We start from the raw sequence: 21568 nt of genomic DNA, 5'->3' as shown, positions 1-21568 counted from the left end.
GTACAAATACACTTTTGAGCATTTCCCATTTGATGATCTTATTGCACTTTATAATCTTTACTGATCAGTTTGGCAGCTATTTTCTTTCTTTAAAAATAATGCATGTGACTCTTTCTGGGGTGCCATGCCAACTGGATCCAGTGAGAGAGAGTAAGTGAAAGACAATAATGATGAGGAAAAACATCCTTGAACCCACTCAAGGAGACAGGGCCACTGAGGAGTAGGTTTTGGAAGTTTACTCTTTTGGACTACTTCTTTCAGATTTCTCCAGACTGGCTGGAGCGATCTGAGGATTGTAGTTCAACGTATAACTTGAGTGAGCACTGCTGAGGAAACTTTTGCCTTGGATTTCCTGGAACTAATAGCATTGCTTCACAAGGGGCCCTTCTTCAGTTGAATTTCTGATTCTATCGATCAGGGCAGCAGGCTTTAATTTGGTAAATTTGCTGTGTTGTTTCTGTAGGCTTAGGGCCTGACATAACTCAGTGATTAGTTTTTAAGTTCCTTGGTTTATTTGTTTTTATGGTGGGACAATTTATTGATATCATGCCACTCTGACATTTATTTGTATTGACCTTCTAATATAGAGGGTAATTATCATCTGGATGTTGGAAGACCATTTCCTAGACTTCTACTAACATAGCACAGAAGATATGAAGCTATATATGTCTAGCTACGCATCAATACTCACTGACAGATAAAAGTTTGATCAGAGAAGATAACTGGTGTTGTGAGTTGTGAAACTCAGGCTGTTACCATACTGCAGAATGAATGCAGTTTGATATTGCTTTAACTACCATGGCTCAATGCTATGGAATCCTGGGATTTGTAGTTTGTTGTGGCACCAGAGATCTCTGACAGGGAAGCTAAATATCTGACCAAAATACAAATCCTAGCATTCCATTCCACAGCTCTGAGCTATGGCAGTTAAAGTGGTGTCAAATTACATTATTTCTGCAGTGCAGATTAGACCCAAGTGAAAAGCTTTGAACTTTCTCACTAGCTATAATAGACATACTAAATATTATTTCCACTAAAAAACAATCAGAGAGACAAAAAACAAAAAAAACAAAAACAAACAAAAAAAAAAAAACCAAAAAAAAAAAAAAACCTACCCTCTTGGAGAATAAGAAGTCTTCTGAAAAGCCTATGAGAAAGCGGACAGAACCTAGGAAACCAAAACTTTCAGATTCATATATCTATATCTATATCTATATCTATATAATCAGAAGCTTTGCAGTTAAGTTAAATAACAACCAGGTCATGTTTTCCTGATGCACTGATTTAATGAAGTCGATAGTAGTTCCATTCCAAATTACTCATGGTATTGATGCCATCTCATGTTGATTCTTCAGCAGACTATACAACAGTATTGAGGGAACTCTGGGGCAGTGCTGGTCATACATGGCCATACATGGATGAATAGATAAATCAACTATAGAGAGTCATTGCATCTTCCATAGAATCACAGAATCATAGAGTTGGAAGATACCGCAAGGGCCATCCTATCCAGCCCCCATGTACATCAGAAGAAGAAACAGCATGTTGTCACAAAATCATACATTACATATAGTACACAGCATTAGGAGAGCCAGTGTAGTGTAGTGATTTGAGTGTTGGGCTGCTATTCTGGAGACCAGGGTTCGAATATGCACTTGGCCATGGAAGGCCACTAGGTGGCCTCGGGCAAGTCATGCTCTCTCAGCCTCAGAGGAAGGCAAGGGCAACCCCCCTCTGAACAAATCTTGCTAAGCAAACTCCATAACAGATTCACCTTAGGGTCACCATAAGTCAGAAATGACTGGAAGGCCTATAACAACAATAACCAACCCAACATTAAAGTGCACTTTGATCTACTAATCTTTAACAACGACAAAAACAATGTTATTACTTAGAAAAATGGAGATGAGGAAGGAATTATGAAAAATATTTCAATACTTAATAATAATAATAATAATAATAATAATAATAATACTTTTTATTTTTATACCACTTTTCCAGAAGATCAAAGCAGTGTACACAAAATTTAAAACCAGTTACAAACACATCATAAAATAGATAAAACCAATAACACAATATACAATATACAAATCTAAAACAATCATTCGAAAGGGTGAAGCAGAAAGTTGATGGGATCAAAGTACACTAGTTCATTTTCCAGAGGGGAAAGCTTGACAGAAGAGGAAAGTTTTTAGCCTCTTTTTGAATGTTTCTAGGGGGGTGATCAGGCGGAGTTCCTCGGGAAGACTGTTCCAGATTTGTGGGGCCGCTACTGAGAGGGCCCTTTGGGATGTAGTAGCATACTTAGATGATGGAATTTCTAGCAAGTTCTTCCTGGTTGTTCTGAGTGTGCGGGGTGGATTATATGGGGAGATGCGGTCCCTCAAGTAACTCGGGTCCAAGCCATGTAGGGCTTTATAGGTAATAACCAACATCTTGTATTGTGTTCGGAAGTGAATAGGCAGCCAGTGCAGATCTTTCAGAATAAGTGTTATATGGTCAAACCTGAAAACACTAGTGACCAATCTGGGTGCCATGTTTTGTACTAGCTGAAGCTTCCAGGTTTGGTACAAGGGTTGCCCCATGTAGAGCGCATTACAGAAATCTAAGCGAGAGGTTACCAGAGCATGTACCGCAGTTTCAAGGTCCCTTTGGCCCAGGTAGGGTCGCAGCTGGCGTATCAACCGAAGTTGATAGCAAGCACTTCTGACCATCACATCTGCTTGAGATGTCAACTGCAGAGACGAGTCCAGAAGTACTCCTAGACTGTATATGACACAACTGACAAACCTTATCGCAACTAACAAACCTGTTGAAAACAGTATGTAGAGAGATCTTGTAGAACCTTTGAGACTAACTGAAAGAAAGAAGTTGGCAGCATGAACTTTCATAGACTTCCTTCTACTTCCTCAGATGCATTAGAAAAAGTAGACTGAAGTCTAAGAAAGCTCATGCTTTCTTTCTTTCAATTAGTCTCAAAGGTGCTATAAGATCTCTCTACATACTGATTCTACAGAATAACATGGCTATATTTTTGAATTCTACCACTGTTGAAAACAGTACAAGATATAGCATTATCTACTTTTTCATTTTTCAGATTATATATTGTGAAAATTCAAAGACACATGGAGTTGAGTCTTAAAAAGGTTTTGGTTAGCATAAAATGTGTCATAGAATTGGAGCAAAGGATATATGAGGGGGAGTGAAACTTGATGGTTCACTCTTTTTGTGGTAACAGGTTGGGGAAAGTGAAGGATGAGCAAAGTTTTGAAAGATATACTAAAATATTTTTAGCATCCTCATGAGTTTAAACAGCAAGAAATCCCAACGATGGTTCTAATTTTGTTTAGGAAATGACTGTGGTTAATTAGGTTAATTTGAAAACATCTTTATATTTCTACATCTGCTTTGTTCCACAGTATGGAAGTCACTGTTCCACTATGTGTTCCATCAATAAAGTTCTTCTAACATGAACTTCATATCTGAATTCTAGCAGCATTCACTCAACAATTTCACCAATGAGCTGAAGTGGAAGCTGAAACTGTTGCCTTAACCATTTCTCCTTTAAAAGTCAACCTATGCACTGAATTCTCCATCTGATGGAGAGTCCATCTTAAGAGGTGGCAGAATTTTATTTTATTTTATTTTATTCATCCATCTCAAGAGGGTGGAAAAAATCAAATAGTATCACTGATTTCTAAAGTCATTTAGACACGGCAAGATCAGTAGCATTTTGGGGATCTTGGTCTTTTCAGTATTATCTCCAGTATTAATACAGCTGAAAAACAATAACAGTGGAAAGGGACAAAATCATCCATTCTCCATTTATCTTCTTTGGCAGTCAAACTTTGCACTGGATTCTCCATCTTGGCAACAGGTATAGAGGGTTATTTTATGAAAGGATGATTGTACCTCAAGAGAGTGGCAAAACCCAAATAGTATGATTGTTTTCTAAAGACATTTAGATACGACAGGATCAGTGGGATATTATGGATCTTGACCTTTTCTGCTTTATCTCCAATATTAATAGAGCTGAAGAATGATTACAGTGGGAGGGAACAAAATCATTCATTCTTGTTATCTCTGTGGTTTCTCATAGCCATGGGCATGTATCAAGCATGTCTTTTTCTTGATATTTGTGGTACATTTTGCTTAAATTCAAATGAAGCATCAAATGAGTGCTGTGTATCAGCTTTGCATTGTTAATATCATAATTTCATTTTTTCCCCATAGGAATGCTGATTTGGTCTTCTAGTGATCGAGCACCCTTAAATCTAAGCAGCTGGTAATGCAAGAAGGCTTGGCATTATCCCCTGAATTTATGTGAAGCATTGCCTCTGGTTAACAGCAATAAAATGTTAATTTAGTCTTTGATAGAACATATTAGCATGATAACTCACAGCACAGTTTTGGTATGCTAATTCTAATTTTTTTTTATATAAAAAAATGTATTCTGATTAATGTGCAAATCAATATGAAAGCCACCGGATGCCTGACATGACATAGCTGATCAAAGCTGCCCAAGTTGTGCACAAATGTATTAACAATGATAGATGCATTTATATATTTTTTCCTGCCAGAAACTATGTGAAATTTAATTAGAAAGTGGAGCCTACTTAAATGAAAGCATTAAAAATGTAGGCTGTGTTCTTACCTTAATACACATGTTATTGGGTCCTGTCAACATGGATTTTAGAACTAATCCTTCTAATGAATTGTCATGGGGGTCGGAGGCACTAAATAAAATTCTCCTCTTGGTTTTAAGCAGTTTCCCTCCAAAACTGGGTTTGCAGAAAGGAATATTCAGAAAGAGGTGTGTGTGTGTGCGTGCGTGTGTGTGTGCATGTGTGTGTGATAATTCTACAATTGGAGCCAAGCCTCCCTCCCCAACCCATCCCTGCCTTGCTTGATTATCATGCTTGGAATGGTTTCGTTCAAGTTCATGGGTGGCAGTATAAAAATGGTTTCTATGACATGTCTGAGGTCTTCACATGAAGATGTGAGAGACATCCTTTTTGGCATGCTGTTTTCTTCTGTTTCAGCATTCTGTTTTGTTATCAGTGCTGAAATGACAACAATGCAGCCAATTCAAAATTTTAAAAAGAATACATCTCTGGCATGGAAAGCTTAAAATCAAAATGTAGAAGTCAAGAAAAAATAATGAGGGCTTGAGAATAATCTGCTTAGTCAAACGTTGGCAGGAGAAAACATAAAACAGAAGTTATTTTATAGTAAAGCATACCTCTAACAGAGCAGTGGTAGAGTTGATTTATGCTAACTGGACATGAGGGTTTCATGGATAAAATCCTTTATCCTACTTGAGGACAATGCTATGCCAATAAAAAAGATTTTTAAGTACAGCCCTCATGTCATCAGGAAGGTACCATGAGCAGGATATTTAAGTGGGTAGAACAGCCGACACAGTGTAAAAATATTATGAAGAGTGTCTTCTCAGAACCTCCTTGAGAACATATTTCCAGGATCTAGAAGTTCCTTGATTTTTTGTTTGTATTGTTCTGTTTCGATGATTACCATGGCATTGCCTTTGTCTGCTGGGAGAATGATTTCTGGGTCTGAACTGAAGTCCTTGATTTCTTTTCTTTTCTTTTTTGTTTATGTTGCTGGGTAGTAGTTTTGCCTTGTGCAGAATCCTTGCTGTTTTTCCTCTTATCTCTTTCGCTTCCTCCTCTGGGAAATGGTGGAAGGTGGGTTCAACCTGGGCAATGATGTCTTCAACTGAGATTCTGGTGGTGGTAACAGCAAAGTTGCCTCCTTTGGCCAGGATGGATATTTCTTCTTTTGAAAGTTGCTGCTCTGTCAGATTGATGATAGTCCTTGAGGCGTTCAGAGAGGGTTTCAGTTGGTGCTTGTGACATTTGTTGAATTTTTGTTTTTGTCTTTCAGTGTGGTCCACCATATCTTTTTCCATTTTTCTGTAGATGAGGCTATCAATTTTGTCTCAGTCTTGAATGTTCATCTTTTGACTGATGCTGAGGTGGAGAGATAGCAGCTTCTTGTCTGTGTTAGCCAGTTCTTTGCAGGTGGTGTGTATTCTTTCCCATAACAGTGCATTGTCCATTCAGTTGTATATATGGTTGGCCTGTGGGGATTTTGAGGTCCTTTTTGCTGTGAGAAAGTGTGGTATGGTATCTGTGTCTCTGCAGCATAGCAGGAACGTTAGTGAGCAGAGTAGATGTGCTCTCCTGGTCCAGAGTTTTCCCAGCCTCCAGGTGTTTTGGAACAGTTTCTCCCCATAGAGATGTCCAATGTGAAGTTGAAGGCTTTCGTGGCTAGCATCCATAGTTTTTGTGGGTTTTTGAGGCCTATGAGGCCATTGACCCACAGATCACTTCCTCTGAACTAAGGGACACACAGTATATATAGCCCACTCTCTTCCATGCCAGCATTCTCTGAAGATGCCAGCCACAGCTGCTGGCGAAATGTCAGAAATAAACTCTTATAGAACATGGCCTCATAACACACACACACAAACAACCTCATAAAAAACTCCCTAAACTGTTTACAATGTGTAAAAAAGAACTGGCAAACCTAATTCAGCATCACAAGAAAGCTTAATTGAGCACCCTGGGATTCATTGCCAAACTTTTACATTTCATCATGAAAAGCTCTTGCCTGAAAGGGCCAACCTAGCTGTAGCTCTTAACTAGTTGTTAAGAGTTGCCAATCATTACATGCCTCTACTAACTAGTTGCTAGTTTGTGACTTCTCTCTCTCTCTCTCTCTCTCTCTCTATTTTTCTCTACCCAGTCTTCTCTCTCTCTCTCTCTCTCTCTCTCTCTCTTTATTTTTCTCTACCCAGTCTTCTCTCTCTCTCTCTCTCTCTCTCTCTTGCTGCTTCATTTATGGACAAGTAACTGTAAGTGAAGCTACCTTTATGTGTTCTATATAGAAGATCAAACTTATTTTTAAGTGGGGTCAGGCGAGCATGGGACTGGTTGTTTCTCAGTTTCTGTCTTGCCAATTTATTACTCTGCTTATCCCTGGAAGAACCACCCAGGAGCCATAGGATTTGTTGGATCTTCCCCTCCAAAAAGGGGAGAAAAATCTTTCCATGACAAGAGAGATTCAACATGACAAACCTCTGCATTGGGATTATGGAAATAACCATGCTGGTGGTCTATTCATTCAGGAACTGTCATCATCCTCCAAGTATCTGGCAATCAGTGCTCACAAGAAGGAGTTTCTAGCAGTGTCATGATAAATTAATCCTAACCTGGTGGGCAGCACAAAATTAAGTTTTATTGTGGGTTTTCTTTGGATCCAGCAGGAATGTCCTCAGACTCTTTTCTCAGTGGCAGGAAAACATCCACAACCCTGCTACAGCCTCAACACATCCTATGGAGTTGGTGTAATTTGGTTCCTTCTACTAACATCAATTGAAGTGGAACAATAAAGCAGAGAAGAAAATATCTCACCTCTGTTAATTCCATTCAGTTGTGAGACTGGTAGGGATTTGGATTTTGCTGTACTGCTAATGTTGGAGCTCCGCACACCTAGAGGTATGATTGTTTTACCTGCCACAAAGTGATATATTATTACAGCAACCAATTAGTAAGTTCACTTGCTTAAGAAAAGTATGAATTACAATGTGAAAAACTTAATCCACCCTGCTCAGTAAAAGAAGAATGGACTATTTTTTTTCATGGAAGATATGCTAGTGTGCCATGAAGAAAAGGATATGAGGAAAAGACTTACATACCAGGAATAAGATTTTTTTTCCCTCCCTTTTTAAACATTATAATACCAGGTTTAGTAGAACTTAATGAACTGCTCTGGTGAACAGTGAAGGTGATAAGATGAGCCAGTATCAGAAGTATTAAGAGAAACCTGCAGTCCTGAAGGTTTTGGTGTAGCACTGTACTAAAATGTTAATATGTCTGATCCCAATTAATCCATATGTCAAATGCTTGGGGAGTTGTATTAATTACAACTTGGTAATATGGGCATAGTAATTAACATATACGCTGCAGAGTTTATTTTATACATGAACTTTTCCATTTAGGAGTGCTTGTTAAGAGAAAATGTGCAGTGACTCTGACTTTCCTGGATGCCTGATCTTGAGAAAACAACTCTTTTACAGAGTTTGTAAATCTAGAATGTTCCTTAGGACTCATTCACAGTACAATATTACAATTCTAGAATGTGGATTTGCCAGTGAGGGCAGCGCCACAATAATAACAGAAGCCACATGTGGAGGAAAGGCCACAACTTTATTTACGCAAAGCAGCAACCAAAGGTAGGGTTGGCCAAAAGCATGAAGTTGTAAGATAATGGCATGTCATATAGAGCAAGGCATCGGGATGAGCTAGGGGCTAATCTAACGCCCTCTCGGAACCATGCAACCTGCTGATTGCATATGAAATCAAGTCCCTAGTCTCCGGGAAGTGGTGTGACGTTATGGCCCCCGCAATGGCCACAATGCATGCCCTCATCGCTCCCGTGTCCCATAGGGACTCCCGATACAGTGCTACGCAACCTTATAGACCATGCCTACCAGATCCAAAACCTCTGCTGCCACCCCAAAGTTGTGACAAAAACCAGCACCCTAGGGAGGGTGGGTGGGAGAGCCAAACTGCAAATGGCACTGGAGAGAGCGCCACGTGGCCTTATATAGGCCAGCCTGAACAGTGGGGGCCGGGAGGGGATTCGCCCCACCCCCAAGATCAGCCGGCCAATCGGCTGCCTTGGAGGACCGGGGCGACCATAGAGAGGGCCTCCGTCTCCCAGTGTGGCCGCGTGGGAGGCGGAAGTCCCTCCTTCCCCCCCGGCCAGACAATCGGGATCCAGCGTGCCCCAGCAAGGCATGCTGGGGCACGCCAAGGCCCCCACGTCGCCAGGCCCCCACCGGCAAAGCGGCCAGCCTGGGGGATTCAGGCAGCCACTTTTTTCCCTTTTCTCTATATGTTAATGATAAGCTACCATTCTATGATCTCTTGTCACCAAATCTCTCTTTTTCTTCCAGTTATTATTTCTACTTCTGGTTCTAAAAAATCTCTTTCTTTCTTTCCTTCCTTCTTTCTGGTATTTATTGATTTTCTGCCTGCCAGGGCCACCAAAGTTATGGATAGTAAAATGATAACATTATTTTTAAATATATATATATGTGTGTATATATATATATATATATATATACATATATATATATATATACACACACACACACAAACATCTACTAAAGACTTTGTTTAAAACTTTATTTAAAATAGTAATTAACAAAAATCCAAATAGTATGCTGCAACATTGGCTAATAAAAGACCAAAGCACTTGAAACCAAATCCCAGATCACTGAACATCATACACATGGTGGGTCATATGGAGCAATTGATTTTGGGATTCTGTTGTGGGTTTTGTTGTTGTTTTTGTTGGCTGGTTGGTTAGTTATTGTCTGTAAAAATTCAGTTTATTAAAGTGGGCAGGCTTCAATTTAGAGTTGCAAGATCCCAGGTGCTTGTCAGGGAACATAAGCTTCTCTTTGGGGCAACTAGTCAAATCTCCAGGCTGTTAACTATCCCACTAAGGATGTATGTACATTATGTGAGGAAAAGGGGAATTTTAGGTACATATGAAGGATGTGCAAATATAAACAATTAGGAAGGCAGCTAAAAGGCAGATGGGGGAACAGATATTCGGCCTGTGCTGGTTGGCATTCCACTCCCCGTGAAATCTCAGGTTCATAGTTTGAGCATACTCTTGGATTCAGTCCAGAGCCTGGGAGACCAGGTTTCTTTAGAGATCAAGAAAGTATTTGCACAATTAAAACAAGCTGTGCCCATTCCCTTAGATGACAGATCTGGCCGTGGTAAAACATGCCTTTATTACATATAATTACATATAATTTGGATTATTTTAATACACTCTGCATGAGGCTGCCTTTGGAATCCGTTTGGAAGGTTCAAAATGCTGCAGCCAGACTACACATAACTTCCATATTGCAACAATGGACAATATCACACAACTGAAATTGGAAGTATAATCCAGTGTCATCCTGAATTCAATCATGTGTATTCACATTATTGCACGAAAGGTTACCATAGAATCATAGAATCAGAGAATCAGAGAGTTGGAAGAGACTACAAGTGCCATCCAGTCCAACCCCCTGCCATGCAGGAAATCACAATCAAAGCCATCCAGCCTCTGTTGGAAGACCTCTAAGGAAGGAGACTCCACTACACTCTGAGGGAGTTTGTTCCACTAGCGAACAGCCCTTACTGTCAGGAAGTTCCTCCTAATGTTGAGGTGGAATCTCTTTTCCTGGAGCTTGCATCCATTGTTCCATGTTCTAGTCTCTGGAGCAGCAGAAAACAAGCTTGCTCCCTCCTCAACATGACATCCCTTCAAATATTTAAATAGGGCTATGATATCACCTCTTAACCTTCTCTTCTCCAGGTTAAATATCACCAACTCCCTAAGTCGTTCCTAATAGGGCATGGTTTCCAGGCCTTTTACCATTTTAGTTGTCCTCCTCTGGACACGTTCCAGTTTCTCAATGTCCTTTTTTAATTGTGGTGCCCAGAACTGGACACAGTATTCCAGGTGGGGCCTGACCAAAGCAGAATAGAGTGGCACTATTACTTCCCTTGATCTAGACACTATACTTCTATTGATGCAGCCTAAAATCGCATTGGCCTTGTTAGCTGCCGCATCACACTGTTGACTCATATTCAACTTATGGTCTACTTGGAGTCCAAGATTCCTTTCACATGTAGTTTCATTCAGCCAGGTGTCCCCCGTCCTATATCTGTGCATTTCATTTTTTCGCCCTAAGTGCAGTACCTTACATTTCTCCGTGTTGAATTTCATTTTGTTAGCTTTGGCCCAGTTTTCTAGTCTATTCAGGTCATTTTGAATCTTGATCCTGTCCTGTGGAGTATTAGCTACTCCTCCTAATTTGGTGTCATCTGCAAATTTGATAAGAATGCCCCCAATTTTGTTCTCCAAGTCATTAATAAAGATGTTGAATAGCACTGGGCCCAGGACAGAGCCCTGTGGGACCCCACTGGTCATTTCTCTCCAGGATGAAAAAGAGCCATTGTTGAGCACCCTTTGGGTTCGGCTGGTCAACCAATTACAAATCCGTGTAACAGTTACTTTGTCAAGCCCACGTTTTACAAGCTTGTTTGCAAGAATATCATGGGGAACTTTGTCAAAGGCCTTACTGAAATCAAGATATACTATATCCACAGCATTCCCTTCATCTACCAAGCTGGTAATTTTATCAAAGAAACAGATAAAATTTGTCTGGCATAACTTCTTTCTCTGAAATCCATGTTGACTTTTTGTGATTATGGAATTGCTTTCTAGATGTTCACAGACATGTGATCACTGGCAGTCCGAACACACTCCGAACACACTCCAAATGCAGTCACGTGTCAATCCACAGTTAAGTAAATTTGGTGAACAAGCGAAGTCACAAACCCTATTGCTAGGCAACTTTGCACTCATTGCACTGTTGTTTGGTGTGATGTACATGTCTCCTTTGGTGCTAGTCCCCCCCCCCCCAAAAAAAAATCTGGAAGGGGGTTTACCATGAAGCCACGCTGCAATTCCGCTTCAATTTTGCTTCCGCTTGTCCTTCAGCATTGCTGGGGGGGGGGGGGGGAGGCTGCTGCCTGCTAATTAAGAGGCATGGACCCAGAGCTATTGGATAACCGTTATATTCACATTTTAATGTGACGAGTAAATATATGCTCGTTTTAACATGAATAGTGCATGTTCTTTCAACCATTCTTCCCACCCCCCGTCCAACCTCTTTTGTAAATTGTAGGCTTCCTTGGTTCCTCTCTCTCACTCACCTAAATATGCTATGCTCCAGTCATCTGGAATCTCACTGAGCATGCGCAAGGGTGCCAATTCGCAATTAAGAACCCAGCGATGTGATGGCTTACTTTGCACAGAATCTGGGTCGCATTCGGGGAGGCCATTACAGCAAATTTAAGCTGTGAGGAGTAATCACATAATTGCATGAATTTTGGAATTGACCTCGCTATCTTCTCTTTTGAAATTGAGAACCTCCCATCCCGTTTGATAAACTCCAATTTCACTGGCTACCACGCCAATCCAGCCACAATTCAAATGCTGTTTATGACCTTTAAAGCCGTATATGTCTTAGGTCCAAACTATTTGAAAGCCCATATCTCTGCATGGCTGCATCTGCTCTGGAAAAATACTCTGGTTTGACACCACTCTGACTGCCATGGTTCCATGCTATGAAATTCTGGGAATGGTACTTCGTTGTGGCACCACAGTTTTGCTACCCTGTGAAATGCATGGGGTCACCATAAGTTGAAAGGAAACTGCAAGGCACATACACATGCATGCACTACCTGTAGTTTTAGGTATATTTTTTAAACTAGCCTTGTAAACTGCTTTGAATCTCATAGTAGGATAACAACAGGAAGTAAATTAAATAACGAAATAAAATAGGAAGAGGGCAGTTCATTTTGTGTCAGCTAGACATGGGCTTCTATGTACTGGTGTCAGTCAGCAGCACTCCCTCCCAGGTAGCTGGTGCTACTATGCAGTAGTAGCAGACAAATGATCCCCCCTCCTACAGACAGCAGCTTCTAATCCACACTTTGAACTGAGAAGAAGAGGCAGCTCCAGCCAATTCACAAAATCTGTGGCAAGTGGAAGCAGAAGGGTACCAGGAGGGAAACCAAGGATGCATGGGAAATCCATCATCACAGCACCCTGTGTTTGTTTTTTTCAAGATTAAAAGCAACTGATGAAATGGGATGCTTCTCCAGCATCCTCCTGTTTCTACCTCCTCCACCTCCACACTGGGAGCAGTCCTCTTGGGGGGTGGAATGGCACTAGAATCTTGGCAAATGTCATGGCAAGGGGAAAGTTCCTGCTGTCCTTCCCCTCATTTGCTTCCTTTGGATTTTTTAAACAAAGAAGCTACAGGGGATAAGAGATCTCCCCTCCTCTTTCTCACATTCTTTTCTGCGTGAGTCTCAAGCTTTGAGTTAGAGGAACCTTGGCAGAAACCCTCCCTCACATTTATGGTTGGTGGGATACATTTGGTTGAATGGATTGTGAGATGTGCAGGCCTGCTATATTAGTGACTTGGCAGCTCCTCTAGTAGAATGAATAATCTCATGGCATATATAATACACTTGAGCTATTCAAGTCTTTGGCTGCTGCTTTGAATTGATGCATGAGGCTTTGACTAAGGGGGTGTATATTTAAGCAGCTTTCAACATTCAGAAGTTATGCTGAAAAGAGCAGATTTGTGCATGCTTTCTGCTTCTTTTGCTTCTTTGATAATAGAGGGTGGGACTCATGTATCCCTCCAGATGCTGTTGGACTCCATATCTCAGTAGTGTCTAGTCAGCACAGCCAATGGTGAAGAATGTTGGGACTTGCAACCCAACAATATTTTGAAGATGACACAAGTCCTTCTCTTTCTGTAATGCCTGCTTTTGCATAGGGTTGCCAGGTTTGGAAAAAGAAAGAAAGAAAAGGGTTCCTGTACCTTTAATGGTTATTCAGAAGATGGAATTGCAGAAGGTGAGATAACAACACTTGCAGAGATAAATTGAATAAATAGGGTGATAGAATGAAGCCTTGCCTGACTGCTTTACCTATTAAGAACCACCCTGTTTCTCCAAATTCAGTTTTGACAGTGGCCTCTGTCCTTGATACAGATTTCTCATCAGGACTATCAAATGTAATGGCACCTCCATGTCCTCGAGTGCATTCCATAGCTTTTCATAATCTATACAGTCAAATGCTTTGCTATAATCTATAAAGCACATGCTAATTGTTTTCTAGAATTCTTTGCTGTGCTCCATTAGCCATCTTATATTTGCTCTGTGGTCCCTGATGCCTCTTCATTTCCTCACTCCCACCTGGACCTCTGAAATTTCTCTCTCCATGGCCGGTACAGACGGGCCCCGAGGATGCCCTCGTCACATGTGAGGGTGCCCCACCCACACTCCCCTTGCCCCTCACACGTGATGAGGGCGTCCTCGCTGACAGCGCCAAATAGACGGCATGCGTAGCGATGACAGCACTGCTGCGTGGCCTCCAGATGGAGCCGCGCAGCAGCGACATGCTCGCGCTGCTGCCAGCTCTTTGCAGCAGTGCAAAAAGGAGCTGCTTTTTAATGGTTCTTTTTTTTATATAGCCATGCTGCGCAATTTGGTTGCTGTGGCACAGCTACGCAGCAAAGAGAAGCAGCTTCCGGCCACCTCTTCCTGGCGCTCTGTACCGCGCCCATATATGTTTGGAGTCTATGCTGCAGATGTTTGAGCATTATTTTGCTTGCATGTGAAACTAATGCTATCTTCCTATAGTTGATACAGTCTTTTGTATCTCAGTTGAGCATGTTGGTTGAGCAAGCATCAAGGAGGTAGTAATGTCATCATTACTGTCATCTGTATCTGATACTTCTTTGTCTCCTCTCAGCATGTCTCTGTGCCCTCTTCAAAATCCTTTCTAACCAAACTAACTCGGTCTCAAATGGGCAATCCAAGGTGATAATGTAAGCATGTCTTTTGTAATGCTCATGGCCCTTGGTTGCCCATTTGAGACTGAGTTAATTCAACCAAACTTCACATTACAAAGTTATATTACCACTGGCAGACCTCACTGCAATAAGCTGGTGCTGGAAGAACCTCCAATCTCTATTTCCTGGGTGAAAGACTCTACAATCAGTGGGGTCTGTTCTCCTGTTGATCAGAAAAAGCTGGTTGAAGTTCCTACATCCTCCCATGAGCGATCTCCAGTGCAACAGCCAGAAGCAGGGTCCTTGTTGCAAATCCTACTCCCGTATGGGAGGGGATGTTGAGATTGTCAGTCAGCTGCTTTCCAGTTGACAGGGGATAGACTGCTATCTCTCATAGGAGCCCAGTAAGTGAGGATTGGGGAATTTCATGGTCCCTACATATCTCCTAAACTAGGGAATACCTAAGGATTGTGAATACAAAACAGTCACAAATACGTAACTTTAGGTTACTTGTTTGTAACAGCCTGAGTGAGGCCATGGCTCTGTCCTATGGAATTTTGGGATTAGTAGTTTGAGAAAGTCTGCTTCTCAAAACATTTAAGTTTGCTAGAGAGTTCTAGGGCTGTAGTGCAGAGGACTAAAGCCGGGCAAGCCTATGTTCCTCACTAGACTGCAAATCCTAAAGTTCTGTAAAACAGAACAGTAACTGTTCCAGTGGAATAAAATGACTGTGTAGTGCGTGTAGACCTTCAGTGTCTCTATGGCTCAAGAGCAGGGAACAAATGGTATGAATAAATAAATAAAAAGGGTAGAGGCAGAGAAAAATGCATGAACATTGACTGTGAACTGAGTTGGAATTGCTCCTATTGCCTTTCCACCATCAGTCTTTGCTGTATTAAAGTATGCATGTGTCAAAAGTGTAAATGAGGCTTTTTTGGAAGGAAAAAGTTAAATGCTTGTTGTTATGGTGCATACTTGCTCTCAGCTTCTAGCTGCTTAAACTTCATTTCAAGCATCTGTTCCCTGGCATTCTCTCGGTGCCAAAAACTATTATGCTGATAGTTGTTTGTCAAAGCACAAAAGGGAGAGATTACAATGCACAATTAAAAAAAAAGGATGGAAAGTTATGAATAAACAAATCATACATAAAACTGGGATATCAAAATATTCCTTGGGGAAAAATAGATGCCACTTTAATTTTCTCTAGAGCCGTAAATCAGTTCTCCATGTATACCTTCATTATGCAAGCTCCATTTTCTCCCCCCTTTTAGTTTCTTAATACATTTTTCACCCATCTTGCTCTCTCTTGTTATTTTAAAGCTATACATTACTTGGCACTGGGATACATACATAAAAATGTGGCTCTGCTTAAAGCCAATGTCATATTTTGTCTAATTAATGAACCTTGAATAAAAAGGATGTACAACATAAGTCTATTTATGTTTAAAGAGAAGCCCCACTTATTTCAAAGAGGCCTACTCTGAAGTAATATTACTCAGGATCACATCTCCATTAATTTAGATTTAATTTACTTTTATATATTCACCAAGGTAAGAAATATATGCACTTCTCAGTAGAAGATCCTTTACTCAGTGGTTTCCATATAGCTGGAACATTACTGCTCAGACTTTTCTGGGTGACATTGTCCTTCTCCTCGAAACAGGGGTGGTCAATTGTGGTCTTGTCAACATTTTTGGACTGCAGCACTCATAAGTTCACACCATTTCTTATGTAGGCTGAGGTTTATGGAAGGTGTAGGATAAAGCATCTGAGTTTTGCATTTTGGGGAGAACTTAGAATCATAGAATCATAGAGCTGGAAGAGACCACAAGGGCCATCTAGTCCAACCCCCTGCCATGCAGGAACTCTCAATCATAGCATCCCTGACAGATGGCCATCCAGCCTCTGTTTAAAGACCTCCAAGGAAGGAGATTCCACTACACTCCAAGGGAGTGTGTTCCACTGTCGAACAGCCCTTACTGTCAGGAGGTTCCTCCTAATGTTCAGGTGAAATCTCTTTTCATGCAGCTTGCATCCATTGTTCTGGGTCCTGTTCTCTGGAGCAGCAGAAAACAAGTTAGCTCCCTCCTCAACATGACATCCCTTTAAATATTTAAACAGGACTATCATATCACCTCTTAACCTTCTCTTCTCCAGGCTAAACATCCCCAGCTCTCTAAGTCATTCCTCATAGGGCATGGTTTCCAGACCCTTCATCATTTTAGTCGCCCTCCTTTGGACACACTCCAGTTTCTCAATGTCCTTTTTGAATTGTGGTGCCCAGAACTGGACACAGTTTTCCAGGTTGGGCCTGACCAAAGTAGAATACAGTGGCACTATTACTTCTCTTGATTTAGACACTGTACTTTCATTGATGCAGCCTAAAATTACATTGGCCTTTTAAGCTACTGTATTGCACTGTTGACTCATGTTCAACTTGTGGTCTGCTTGGACTCCTAGATCCCTTTCACATGTAGTCTGGTTCAGCCAAATGTCCCCCATAATGCAGATGCCATTAGCTGCAGCCATAATGCTGGCTGGTCAGGTAGCATCTGTGCCATAAAGCTGCTATACAACTTATGGAATTTCCTGGACAGTGATAACCTGACCAAGATTGTCTAATGAATTAGAGACATCTCATTTGGATTATCACAAAGCAGTATATGCAGGGCTGCCACTGAAGGCTGCTTGGGAATGCTGGTTGGTTCAAAATCTAGATTGCTGATTGCATAAAAATGCAGGAGTTACACTGGTTCCAACCCATTTCTAAGCACAAATCAAGACCATGGTCTTAATCTTTAAAATCCTAAATGCTTTGGACCTGAGTATCTGAAAGATCACAATTTTTCACAAAGACTTTCCTTACTATCAAGATCATAAGGACCTTTTCCCATTCCAATCTCTTTTGTTCCCTTTAAAGCTGACCTTAGTCACCTTAGTCACCTTAGGAGACTTTTAGTTGGGTTGCCTGAAGGATGATTTTGGCATGCCAGATGAAGCCCTTTTTATATTAATTTACATTAAATTGCTATCTTTTTGATACTGAGTCCTGAATCCTATTGTTGTTTTTAATTAGAGCTTCACATTATCCAGTTGTTCTGATTTGACAGGGACAGTCCTGATCAATCCTTTGTCACTCCACTTTTCAGCTGCTTTAAGATTGCCCCAGTTTTTCTCTTCCTCTTCTACTTTCCCCCTTTGTCCTCACCTTACTTCAATTGCTCAAAACTAAATTCAGATTGCAAAAGTTGTTTGCAATCAATTAACTCAGCAGGTGGAAGAGGAGGGGAAGGGAGTGGAACCTTGCCCTTCTCATTCGGTTCAGGCAAAAGCAAATTGCTGTGGCCTCTCCTGGGTACTTTGCTTTACCTCATTAATAACTTTTGCTATTTTGATCTTGCTTGGCCATATCTATGGATGACTGCATCTGCACTGCAGAATTAATGTAGTTTGACATTGCTTTAACTGACATGGCTCAATGCTATGGAATTCTGGGATTTGTTGAGGCACCAGAGCTCTCTGACAGAGAAGACTAAATATCTCACAAAATGACAAATCCTAGGATTACATAGAATGGGGCCATGATAGTTACAGTGGTGTCAAACTGTATTAATTCTGCAGTGAGGAAGCAGGCCCAGTTTTCATCTGTGAAATGCTGCAGGATATGGAGCAGAATCATGAAAACAATGAGATTAACACAAGTGCCAACTCAGCTTTCAACATTTTAAATGATTTAAAATTAATATTTTAATTAATTTAATAGCATTGTGTAATTAATGCATTTTAAACATTAGTATTATTAGTATTAGTATTAAACATAGTTTTAATTGTATTTTGTTTTTAACTTATATTGTAGGCTGCCTTTGATCCCAAATTGTGAGTAAGGTGGGCTTTAAACTGGACAAAAAACAAACAATTGATCCAGTGGAACTAATGTTGTGGGGATTACCAAAGGTATTCAGGCCTGATCATGCTGCTGCCTTGTAGTTCTTATTTTTTATTTATTTTTAATCATATTGTTTGTTCTTCCTTCTCAACTTGCTCTGGGCTACAGCTATCTGAAATCAGTGTTCTTAACCTTGCGAGATGCTTTGGAATATATCTCCCATTACCTCTAATCATAGAACATGCTGGGGCTGCTGGGAGTTCTCACCTGAAACATAACACCACACTCAGTAAGGTTGCCCTGTAAGAACAAACAAACAAACAAACAAACAAACCCTTCAGGGTACTACTGTGTTTCTGCCTCTAAGACTAGCTTGAAATGCAGATATTAATAGGTGATAATGATTACTTCCATGGTGTGATGAAGGAACAAAAATGCACAGCCTGCTGATTTTTGCACAGTAAACTATGTTTAAAAGGACAATAGCAGGCCAGATTAGATTTTAAATGATCATTTGAAAATTTAGTTTTAGTACTGGCTTAGAAGTGTTCAATAGAGATCAAATGAAATACATAAACATAAAATAAGTGGTTGGATCATATCTTTATTTTGGCTATTTTCATTCCATCTCATTGTGCAAACACACAAACAACAAAACAAGAAACTTATATTGTAGAACTGGTGATATACTCCACAATATTATTTTATTGCTAAGGTCAGGGTATTTTGGTAATGAAACTGGGAAATGTCCTTAATTTTCTTTCTTGTTCTATACAGACTCAGGATGAATCCGATTGAACATGGGTTAAGGCCCATTTTAGAATCTACTTTGCAGCAGTGAGGGCAGCAAAGAAACAAATTAAACAGAATGGAGACTGCAGTCAAGCTCCCTCTGTTACATCAGCTCAGTCTTGTCCAGTGCACCTGTTCTGGATAGTTAAAAGGGCTATTACATCCTAGACCCCAAAATGCTGAGAAGCCCTCAGAGAAACACTGTGGGGCCATTCAGACTATCTTTTACCCCGGTTCAGAAACTGGATTAACCACGGGAAGTTCATATTGGCCCCAATTCTTCCACAAGCGAAATTGAGGCTTCCATTCCCATTCAGGGGCAAATGCCCCTTGGCGCGGGTCTTTTGAAAGCGGAGTAAAAGCTGTATCTTTTGAGAAAAACTGGCTCCAGCAAATATGAACTTTGCCCCGGTTATGATTGGGTCAAGTTCAGGGGAGGGATTTAGGTCAGAGGGAGGGCAGAGGATGGAACATGCCTGCCCTTCATTGGGGTGAAGGAGGAGGAGGAGGAGAAGGAAGGAGATGGAGAAAGGGTGCCAAGGGCAGAATTGGGGCTGAGGAGGAGTAGGAGGAGGAGGAGGAGGATGGAGCCGGAGAAAGGGTCAAGTTCAGGGGAGGGGTGGTCAGATGGAGAGCAGAGAATGAAACATGCCTCCCTCTCGTAGGCAGCTTTCTCTCACTCTTTTAATTTTTTAATTTTTATTTTTGACAGACTATGCAAATGCTTTTTGCTACAGGGTGATACCTATAGATAGAATATGTGTGTGTGTGTGTGTGTGTGTGTGTGCTTGTGCTACATTTCCCTTTCATTTCCTTACTCCTGTCAGGGCACCTCACATTGCAAGAGGCTTTATTATTATTATTATTATTATTATTATTATTATTATTATTATTTGTGTAATATTTGAATGCTACAATGCGAATGTCACAAATGTTTCCCTTTCAATTTGGCATATCGATACAATATGTGAATGCTTTTCCTACATATGTATGTGTGTGCATTCTGGGGTTGCAAGGAGGGAAAACAAAGCAAGAGGATGCAGAGATGGCATTCTGGGGCAAGGAATTATTATTATTATTATTATTATTATTATTATTATTGAGATGGGAATGGGATGGCATGGCATGGGGGAGGGAGGCAATGGCTGTAGCATTTGACTGGAAACAAAGGGGAAGCTAGAGGCTGGGAGGCTGCGGAGACCCATGACTTTGGGGGAGTCACACTCTCTCAGCCTCAGGGGAAAAGCAATGGCAAATCTCAGAACCAATCATGCCAAGAAAATCCCAGAATGGGGTCATTTTAGGGTTGTCATAATGCGTAATGACCCAAATACACACAACACACACATACACACACCTGGAGGTTTTTAAATTTGACAGAATATGTGCATGCTGCCGCCAGTATTTTTTATAAAAAAAGGAGGGGGAGGGGGAAAGCACCCATTCCAATGGCTGTAGGAAATGTCACCTTTGACGAAAGTGGAAGTGAATTTGACAGCAAAGGAGCCTTCATTTTAAACCAGTACCGTAAATGTGAACTTCGGAAGGATAAATTACCCCGATTAAAGTAAATGATAGTGGGCTCTTGCTTCTGGAGAAATTCGAGGTTGGGGGACTCGGATCTGCCCAGTTCCATCCAGGGCAAATGGGCCAGTGGGAGTGGGGCCTGTGATGAATTTGCTGAATACTTTGTGGATAAAATTGCTTAATTTCATTGTAACCTAGATTACACATTGAAGGTAGAGTCTGGGGAGGTAACTGAGGTATGTGCTTGTCTGGTTTTGAAGAATATGTTTCAGGTTGTTCAACTTGATGATGTCAACATGATGTCAACAAGTTGATTGGAGAGGTGAGGCCCAACACTTGTCTGTTACACCTAAGCTCATCTTAGGTAATTAAAGATGCCATAGGAGGACAGGCCACTTGGGTGGTGGAGGTTGTAAATGCTTCTTTGAATGAGGGATAGCCAACTGCTCTAAAATGGAATAGGACATGGAACAATGGATGCAAGCTACAGGAAAAGAGATTCCACTTAAACATTAGGAGGCATTTCCTGACAGCAAACACTGTTTGACAGTGGAACACACTCCCTTGGAGTGTGGTGGAGTCTCCTTCTTTGGAGGTCTTTAAACAGAGGTTGGATGACCATCTGTCAGGGATGCTTTGAGAGTTTCTGAATTACAAGGGGTTGGACTGGATGGCCCTTGTGGTCTCTTCCAATTCTATGATTCTATGATTCTATGAAAACAAACAATTGTAAGATTTTTGTTTTTGTTTTTTGTTTTTTAAAACGTCAATGCATTCTACTTCCGGAGGTAGCTGTCAGCCAGTTTCTAATCTCCCCTTCCTAAAGAAGTTCCTAGAGCAAGTAGTGGCAACACAACCCCAGGCTTTCCTGGATAAAACAGGATTACCCA

This window comes from Sceloporus occidentalis, unplaced genomic scaffold, assembly GCF_023333645.1.
Source record: "Sceloporus occidentalis isolate IW3139 unplaced genomic scaffold, rSceOcc1.0.p SCAF_6, whole genome shotgun sequence".
NCBI lineage: Eukaryota > Metazoa > Chordata > Lepidosauria > Squamata > Phrynosomatidae > Sceloporus > Sceloporus occidentalis.
The sequence above is the reverse complement of the archived record's forward strand: the minus strand, read 5'-3'. Positions refer to the sequence as shown.